This window comes from Muntiacus reevesi, chromosome 10 (genome assembly GCF_963930625.1).
Source record: "Muntiacus reevesi chromosome 10, mMunRee1.1, whole genome shotgun sequence".
Taxonomy (NCBI): Eukaryota; Metazoa; Chordata; class Mammalia; order Artiodactyla; family Cervidae; genus Muntiacus; species Muntiacus reevesi.
Window position 1 is genome coordinate 25326278 of NC_089258.1, and position 9679 is coordinate 25335956.

Sequence of the window (9679 nt, forward strand, 5' to 3'; positions counted from 1 at the left end):
CAGTCCCTGGGAACACAAGAGTCGGACACGACTTTGCGACTAAACCATGTTAGTAAGAACTAACATTTTCCAATTTGCTCAGTAAAAATGAGGAAATCTGTTCCCAAATAACAAATTTTAATTCAAATTTAGAGGTAAAGGATGCAGTGGGACTGCCAAAGCTAAACTTCTTAGCTGAACTAAAAGACAGCAAGCCGACTGTCAGGCACAAGTTGTTCAAAGCCACTTAAGCATCTACTCCAGCCCTGGTAGTTATTCTTCTTCATAATGGAAAGCCTTCCACAGGGAAGCAAAGATTCCATGTGGCTTTGAGGCCAAAGGTCATTGGGGAAGTCCCTTTCTGCCTATACCCACAGGTCTACAGCGGGTCAGCGTTAGCTCCAGAAGGGTCTGAGGGGCACACTCAGCACTTCAATGGGGTGATCAGCTGAAGGACCCTGAAATTTGGGAAAACTCTCTTTGGAAATGAAGTATTTTTGAAGGAAACTGGCTGATTCCAAACTAGACTGCTTTTTCCTTTTGCCACAGTCATGAGACACACAGATAAAGGAACTGTCCTGATTGCGATAAATATTTGCTGCTTGTGAACTTTCTTCACAACTTCTGGATCCAGTGCCCTGATAGAAGTAGCAGACATTCTTATGAGCCCCTTTCCAGATGACAATTCTTGTTGGGAGCAATGCAGCTCAGGATACCTCTGTGTGGGGGTGTCCACCGGCAGCCTCCTGGTGCTGGCCAGGTCCATGAGCTGCGCGTGAATCACTCTGTGTCTGGCAAGGCCAGAAAGGCATTGTTACTACCGAAACACAATAAAGGCCTTTAGAAACAGAGTAGCTTTTAAAGACACAAGACTGGTAGGGTTTGTGTGTGCATGTAAACACATTAATCATGAGGTCCAAAGGGACAATTCTGTCTCACCTCGATTTGGCTTCCTGGAATTCTGTGGAAAATTCTGTTTTAATAAGAGTGTTCTTCAAGAACTCTTCTGGTTAAAGGGTGAGTAGGTTTTTGGCTATATGTATGTTGTACCATGTTAGGTATAATTATAACCTTATTGTTTTTGTTTGGAGATTAAGTATGGTTTGTGGAGATGGGTGTGAGTGTTGAGTTGACAAAGGGTGGAATTGTGATAGTTAAGCTTACATGTCAACTTGTCTGAATCAGGGCTTGCTTAAGATATTTGATGAAATATTATTTTTGGGTGTGTCTGTGAGAGTGTTTCTGGATAAAATTAGCATTTGAATCATTGATTTAGTAGATTGCCCTCCCCAGTGTGGGTGGGCAGCGCCTTAATCTGGTGAGGGCCTGAATAGAGCAAAAGGACTGAAGGAGGAGGGATTCGCCCCCCTTTCTGCCTATTGCTTGTGATGGGCTATTTCATTTCTTTTTCTGCCCTCAAGCTGGGATTTACATCATCAGCTCTCCTGGGTCTCAGGCCTTTGATTCAGAGGGAATCACATCACTGGCTTTTCTGGGTCTCCAGCTTATGCATGGCAGGTTGTAGAACTTCTCAATCTCTGTAATTGTTTGAGTCAGTTCCTCATAATAAATTTCTTTTTGTATCCTATTGGTTCTGCTTCTCTGGAGAACCCTAACTAACACAGACACCATAAATAGCACTTTCTTGCACTGCTGGTAAATTGCTACAGTCTTTCTGGAAGGGAATTTGTGAGTGTACTTCAAATGCTTTAAAAATAGCCATGCTTTTTGAGACAACAATTCTACACCTAGGAAATTAGTCAGTAGAAGTATTTATAGATGAATTTACAGATTTTTCCACACAAACGGACATCTCAGTATAGCTTAGAAAACTGCAATCTTGGACATAACTTAAATGTTATGTTATTGGAGATTTGTGAAGGGAATTATTTCACCCTTCAAAGCTACATTATAAAGGCTAATTTTTGACAGAAATGGGGTACTAATGTGTTAGTCCTATGTAACATGGAGTTATAAAACCATATGTATTTATAATGCCATTTTTATACATAATTTTTGACACTTACAAATCTGCATTCCTATAGAAAATAGAATTCTGTTTTAAAAGTCAAGGGTGTGAAAAAGGAGGGAGCAACGATGGAATTCCTCTCAGAAATGAAAACTAAGTCAATAAACATCACTAGTATGAGCCGCCAGGGAAGCCCCTCTAAAGGTTTAACTGTCTTTAAAGGTCTATAAAGGTATAAAGGTCAGGTACTTCATTTTAAATGCTATTTTAATACCTCAGAACTTTTGTCATTTATCCTTTTTAAACACTGCCTCACTATTTCCCCACAGTAATCACTCATTTATTTAACACGTAATTTTAAGTACCTATTATATGCCAGGTACTTTTTTAGGTGCCAGGACAGGGGCCATGATGGAAACAGTCATTGTTCTCATATTAACATGTTCAGATTCACAGTAATTGACTTAAACAGCCTAAGGTGTCAGTGGGTGATAAATGCTATGAAAAAAAATAATAAAGCAGAGTGAAGAAATAAAGAAAGCAACCTCTTTGATTAGCTGACATTTGAATAAAGACCCCAAAGGAAGTGAGGAGGTGGGCTAAGCTGAGTTCCGTGGGAAAGGAGCAGCATAGCAAGCAAAGATGACTCTAAGGACAAGGGCCCTGGGTCAGGAGTGTGTTTGGGGGCTTTGGACCAGTAAGAAAATCAAAAGAAGCTAGAATGGAGTAAGGCAAAGGCAGAATGGAAGGGATAAAATTAGAGAGGTAAAGGAGAGTCAGATAACATATGAAGATGAGGGTTAGCAAGGGAATTCTTCAATTATGAAGGTTTATGTCCAATTTCTACAGGAATGCGAGAAGCTGGGCTGATTCTATACAACTCTCATTGACCTTTAGGTGAAGGGTTCCTTAAAAGCAATGACCACTAACAGGTAAACAAAACAGGGTCAATATTTAGGTTTATTGACAGCTATGAAAAACATCTACTTCTGCCTCATTGACTACGCTAAAGCATTTGACTATGTGGATCACAACTAACTGTGGAAAATTCTTAAAGAATTGGGAATACCAGACCACCTACCTGCCTCCTGAGGAATCTGTATGCAGGTCAAGAAGCAACAGTTAGAACCAGACATTGAACAATGGACTGGTTCCATATTGGGAGAGGAGTACGTCAAGGCTGTATATTGTCACCCTGCTTTTTTAACTTCTATGCAGAGTACATCATGCAAAATCCCAGACGGGATGAAACACAAGTTGGAATCAACATTGCTGGCAGAAATATCAATAACCTCAGATATGCAGATTACACCATTCTTACAGCAGAAGTGAAGAGGAACTAAATAGCCTCTTGATGAGAGTGAAAGAGGAGAGTTAGAAAGCTGGCTTAAAACTCAACATTAAAAACTAAGATCATAGCAACTGGTCTCATCACTTCACAGCAAATAGATGGGGAAATGATGGAAACACTGAGAGACTATTTTTTTGGGCCCCAAAATCACTGCAGATGGTGACTGCAACCACGAAATTTAAAAAACGCTTGCTCCTTGGGAGAAAAGCTATGACCAACCTAGATAGCACATTAAAAAGCAGAGACATCACTTTGCAGACAAAAGCCCCTATAGTCAAAGCTATGGTTTTTCTAGTAGTCGTGTATGGATGTAACAGCTGGACCATAAAGAAAGCTGGGCACCAAAGAACTGATGTTTTTGAATGGTGGTGTTGGAGAAGACTCTTGAGAGTCCCTTGGACAACAAGATCAAACCAGTCAATCCTAAAGGAAATCAGTCCTGAATATTCATTGGAAGGACTGATGCTGAAGCTGAAGCTCCAATACTTTGGCTACCTTTATGGGAAGAACTGACTCATTTTGAAAAGATCCTGATGCTGGAAAAGATTGAAGGCAGGAGAAGGGGATGACAGAGGATGAAATGGTTGGATGGCATCACTGACTCAATGCACATGAGTTTGAGCATGCTCTAGGAGTTGGCGATGGACAGGGAAGCTGGGTATACTGCAGTCCATAGGGTCACTAAGAATCAGACATGACTGAGTCTGAGTGACTGAGCTGACTGACTGACTGACAGGTATGAAAGGTATCTGGAGACAGTTTTGGTGCTAAGAAGGTGGGACGTGTTTCCTTGAAACCCAAAATGGTTCAGAAATGATTTGTGTAATGCTTATATTTTTAAATAAAATTTTGTTTTTGAAAATACGTTAGAAAATGTAAGTGTTCTCAAGCATGAAAAATGAATATTCTCCAGTTCACTTCTGTAGTCAGTCTCCTTGTTTTTCTTTCAAAGACTATGCATGTAGAGGCTTGCAACGGCTTGCTACAGAGGAATAATTAGTTTGAATTTTTCTCCTGGACTCAGAAATAATCCAGATTATTTGGCAGCCTGACTTCTTCCAGCTTGTGCCAGCTTGCGTTGCATTTGAATTTTAATATGGTGTCAATAAACATAACTGTCTTCTTTGAACACTTTATTCCTTTCCTTTACAGAGTAGTTATTCCAATCAGAGGATAAAATAACAACTTAAAATGCAGTCTCCAATGAAAATCAGGCCAACCAATTGAAATAAATTTAAAAAGAAATCCTACATCAAGATGTATGTGTAATAGAGTAAAATGATATACTCCTGCTGTTTCAGAAAAGATGAAACGCTATAAATGCTGCCTAAATAAGAGATGAAACTTCAAAATATTGGCAACCTGAAAAAACATAGAGTTTAACCAAGGGGTGGAAAACATACCATGTAGATGTGCTATGTCCTTTTGACCATAAATAGCATTAAGTTGCTAATTCATTACACATTATGGTGTACATATTCTGTGCCCAGGATTGTGCTTGGTACTAGGATAACCCAGTCTAGTAGGGAAAGGTGGTAAGTGAACTAACTATATTATAAGAATGATGAAAGAAGTAAACTCCCAGAGTAGGGAGAGTTACTATAGAAACACAGAAAAGACTCAAGAACTGGGAAAGGCTTCTTGAAAGAGATATTGCTTGGGAAGCCTGAAATTCAAGGTTTTAAGGATGATTCAGCAGGAAAATTCTTGGAAAAGGATCAAGAGATCTATGTTCCTATATGAACTTTATCATTAATGAAACTTGTGACTTGAAAAGCCATGGGAAATACGTATGAAGGGGAGATACAGGAAAAGAAAGGATGTCATGAACTTAAAGAATGCTTGACACAGCTTGGTGGAAAAGACTGTAGGCCTTGAGGAGAGTGGCTACAGCCCTTTGACCAGCTATGCCTAAAAAATCACGTATCCTGGGTTTCCTGGACTTGAGAGATGCAGTGCTGGCAACTTTAGCATGTTCCCTCACTTCCTTTAACTTCTCCCTAAGAATTTTTGAAAACAAAGTGAGATCTAATCCACTGATTTTCAGTGGTGTTTCCAGAATCTCTTGCAATACATACACCCAAGTTCCTTATTAAAAATGAAGACCACTGGGTCTTACCTCAAGGTTGCTGAATCAATATTTGGGGCTGGAGTTAGAAAATCTGGATTTTATCTCAGTTATTAGGTGATTTGATTGCAACAACTCATTCTGATCCATATATTCCATCTGCCCTGCCATCTAAAAAAAGCTGGTACCATATTTGTACTTCCAGACAGGGACATTATGGGGATTGAACCCATGACTGTTAGTTCCCACTTGAGTGAGTTTTCCACTGTATTGTATAACTTCCTATTTTTAATCCAATGACTTAAATTTATTTAGTGTTTCCAGAAATAATTTGGAGTGATTAGGTTGTTAAGAAGTGAAATAGGAACTTAAGTTGTATATATGTGAGCAAAAAATTCAAATATCAAAAATATTGAAGCTCTAATAATTTGACCACCTGATGCAAAGAACCCATTCATTGGAAAGGATCCTGCTGCTGGGAAAGATTGAAGGGAAGAGAAGGGGGCAGCACAGGATGAGATGGTTAGCATCATTAACTCAATTGACATGAATCTGAGCAAACTCCAGGAGCTAGTGGAGGACAGAGGAGCCTGGTGTGCTGCAGTCCTTGGGGTCACAAAGAGTTGGACACGATTCAGTGACTGAACAACAACAAAAATATTTATAGAAAAGTATTGAAAGGATATACACCAAATGTTAGCCACTTTTGCCTTCATAGGTTTCCCTAGTGGCTCAGACAGTCTGAGTCTGTCTGCAGTACATGTAGACCTGGGTTTGATCCCTGGGTCGGGAAGATCCCCTGGAGAAGAAAATGGTAACCCCCTCCAGTATTCTTGCTGGAAAATTCCATGGATGGAGGAGCCTGGTGGGCTACAGTCCATGGGGTCACAAAGAGTTGGACACAACTAAGCGACATCACTTTCACTTTCTTTCCAGTATTCTTGCCTGGAAAATCCCATAGATGGAGCAACCTGGCAGGCTACAGTCCATGGGGTCGTAAAGAGTCGGACACAACTGAGCGACTTCACTTTGCCTTCATGGAGCAAAAACGTTGTCATTATTAATCTTTCTCTTTCCCCATATTTTGTATTCTCCAAAACAAGCACATATTTTAAATTTTAAAATAACAGTAACTTCATTTAACTTGGGATAAAATTAATACTGAAATGCTTAAAGCTGTAAGTGACCCTCAGAGAACTTTCAAAGCCTCTGGTAAATTGCATTTTCAAGATTTAACTGTCTCTGTTGGCTCTGGTCTCCCAGATGGTATGAATCTGTTCAGTGATCTCCGACCTCATTTGATTTCTGAAAATGTCCTGTGATCAAACTTTGCCCTACTTTTCCTGAAAAATTAAGTCATCAGAAACTTTAACTCAGGGATACAAAAAGATTTGGAAGGTTTCAGTTTGGGAGGTGAATAAGTCATAAGAAGTAACGTCTGTTCACTTCTAAAACTCTCTAAATCTTCTTTGTGGGAAATTTTAAAGGCAGGCTTTAAATTCTTGATCCAGGATTTAAAAGTTAATGAGCATAAGAAAAAATTAGCATAGTCTTCCCATATAGAGATAAAGCTAAAACTTTTAAATATTTTGATTTTCTTTTGGTAATTGTTTTAATTATGAACTTTTTTTTTTACTTTATTTAAAAATATTATATAATATACTATTATGTACAATTTCCAAAATAAAAATATTCATTATTCATAGTTCTGTTATATATTAATAATATAGTATATTACCTATGGTCTATGCATCAGGACTCACTCATTCATGTCCAACTCGTTGTGACTCCATGGACAGTAGCCCGGCAGGCTCCTCTGTCCACGGGATTTCCCAGGCAAGAAAACAGGAGTGGGTTGCCATTTCCTCTTCCAGGGGATCTTCCCAACCCAGGGATCGAATCCTCATCTCCTGCAGCTACTGCACTGGCAAGCAGATTCTTTATTAGTGAGCCATAGGACTGTGATTAATTACATATAATTTGGATTCTTATATTTTTTTATAATTTTCTAACACATATTTTTTCATGCTATCAAATAGACTTTAGAAACCTCATTGAACCAAAGGATTTCTGATGCTAAAATCATCACAGCACTAGTTTGTTTTGTTCAGATAATAAATCTACTTCAAAATATGCTTTTGGTCTCGCAACACATTTAAATATTTAAGAGAAGTTGCATTCTATTTTCCATTGTCCTATGACATAATGAATCATATCTAAAGGTAACAGTGATAAGGGCCAGTATAAGTTTAGGTGAAAAAACTTACTTTTAGCTCTCATGAAGATACCCATCTAGTGAATAGAGATTCATATAAAGAGTTTCTGACTAAATAATCAAGAATGTCGGTTTTGTAAATAGAAAAGCTAACTTGTGATAACAGATGAGTTTGACCAAATGTTTGTGATTCTAATTTAAGGACTAATTCAAGGACTCTTCCCACTACCCCATCCCACTTTAGGACCTGCAACTCCTTCAATTCTAGTATAATATAGAGAAAACAGCTATTGGGCTTGGAAGATCTTAGGTAACTTTTATAGTGAACTGAGCACTGAAATATTTCCAGATGGATATGGACTCTCTGAACATCTAGGTACTGATGTATCACCTGGAGACCTCCTTATTTATTCCTCAATAAATCAGATGGCATCCAAAGCTACAGAAATCCTTTACATGGAGAAAGAAGAAGGCAAAGTATTCTGCAATAAATGATGGAGCAGGTAACTATTGGTCACACATAACACTGGTTAATAGAAGGCACTGATAGTGTCTAATCTTGGAGACCAGAGATAATAGCCCCAGGAAACTGGAGTACAGTTTCCCTACTCTTTCAGCAGGGAGATGATTAGAGTTGTGACGCTCCAGTTAAAACTCTCACAAAAAACTCCCTAAGCAATTTTTACACTAAAATTTCCCTTTTCTTTCCCATAGTGATACATGCTCTTTACATTTAAGCTTAAACTGCCCCACATCAATCACTGAATAGTTCACTCTGGATTTCAGAAAAGATACAGCTTATTCACAAAACATGTAGAGTGCAAAATGGCTCTCTTACCTAACTCTAAATTCAATTCATCATGTAATATCTTGAAATCACCCACTGTGAGAGTACTTCAAACCACAGAAATCATCCAAAACTTTAAACCAGAATCCTAACCCCCAGCCCCAGGGGCTGGTCTGACTAGACCACCACTGATTGTGGAATTCTATGTATGACTAAAGCGTGAGTATAGTCTGATAATCGTGCACTTGGTGGTCTTGATCTTAACACAGATGTCCTTAATTGGCTCTCACTGGCAGTGTGATCAAGTCTAGACACAATAGCATAAGCAGCTTGCAAAGAAAAAGAAAGCCAAATTTTCCCATTTAGGAACATTCCAAAGTGACTCATAGTATAAAGCATAGAAAACCTTCCATCCTCCCTTAATTCAAAGGAGAAGAAGACAAAGATGAAGAGTGAAGAGGAGGAGAAGGTAGAGGAGAAAAGAAAGAAAAGGAGATAAAAATAAGGATAAAAAGACTTGGCAAAAATCCTGCTTTTTTTCACAGTGGCCAAAATGCCTGTCATCATTCATCCTTTGTTTCAGAGGCACTTTTACCATAGATTTTATTTCTTCTCTTCTTTTCTTTTATATCAGTGTTAGAGTACCCTACAACATGCCTTATTATTAGTACAGGAGTATTCTGGACCATGCTTTTCTTCTGCAGCTCAAAATCCAAGACTATCGACTCCCTTAAGGGCCCTAAACTCCATTAATGACTCATAATAAAATGTCCTATTTCTAAGCCTCATAATAAGGGATTCTCAGATGTAAAAGGAGCAGTCACAGGCCAAACAAGATGAAACAAGAGACTGAACTTGAAGCCCTGCTCTTGGTGAGAACCAAAGGTTTAAATGAGACTCATTATAAAGTTGGCTTTCAGAAAAGTAAATTTTTTATTAAAATTCTGACCTGACTCCAACTTCTCAAAGACCCTTATTATAGTTTTTCTCAGTTTAATACTAGTCAAATTTTCACATCATTTAAAATATACTCTATCAAGATTTTCTGAATATCAGATACATAGCCAAATGAGATGTCCAAATTTCTCATTCAGGCAGTTCAGATTAGATGGTTTCATGAACTGAGATGGTAGCACACACTCAGCAATCTTAAGCTACAGGACATTTTCTATAAGTCCACATATACTTCTGAGGGTTTTTGGCATCCCCATGAATCATAACGAAAAGAAGGTGAAGATGAAACACAGCTACTAAAAAAAAAGAAACACAGGTAGTGCCATTTGCAGTCTGTACTGTATTTCAAGTACATT

The 9679-nt window shown here is 38.4% G+C and overlaps 1 pseudogene; it reads right to left on the bottom strand.

Moving 5' to 3' along the window:
* Positions 1–374: 374 nt before the first annotated feature.
* On the bottom strand, positions 375–7659 carry LOC136176319 (WD repeat domain phosphoinositide-interacting protein 3 pseudogene; annotated as a pseudogene).
* Positions 7660–9679: the final 2020 nt, after the last annotated feature.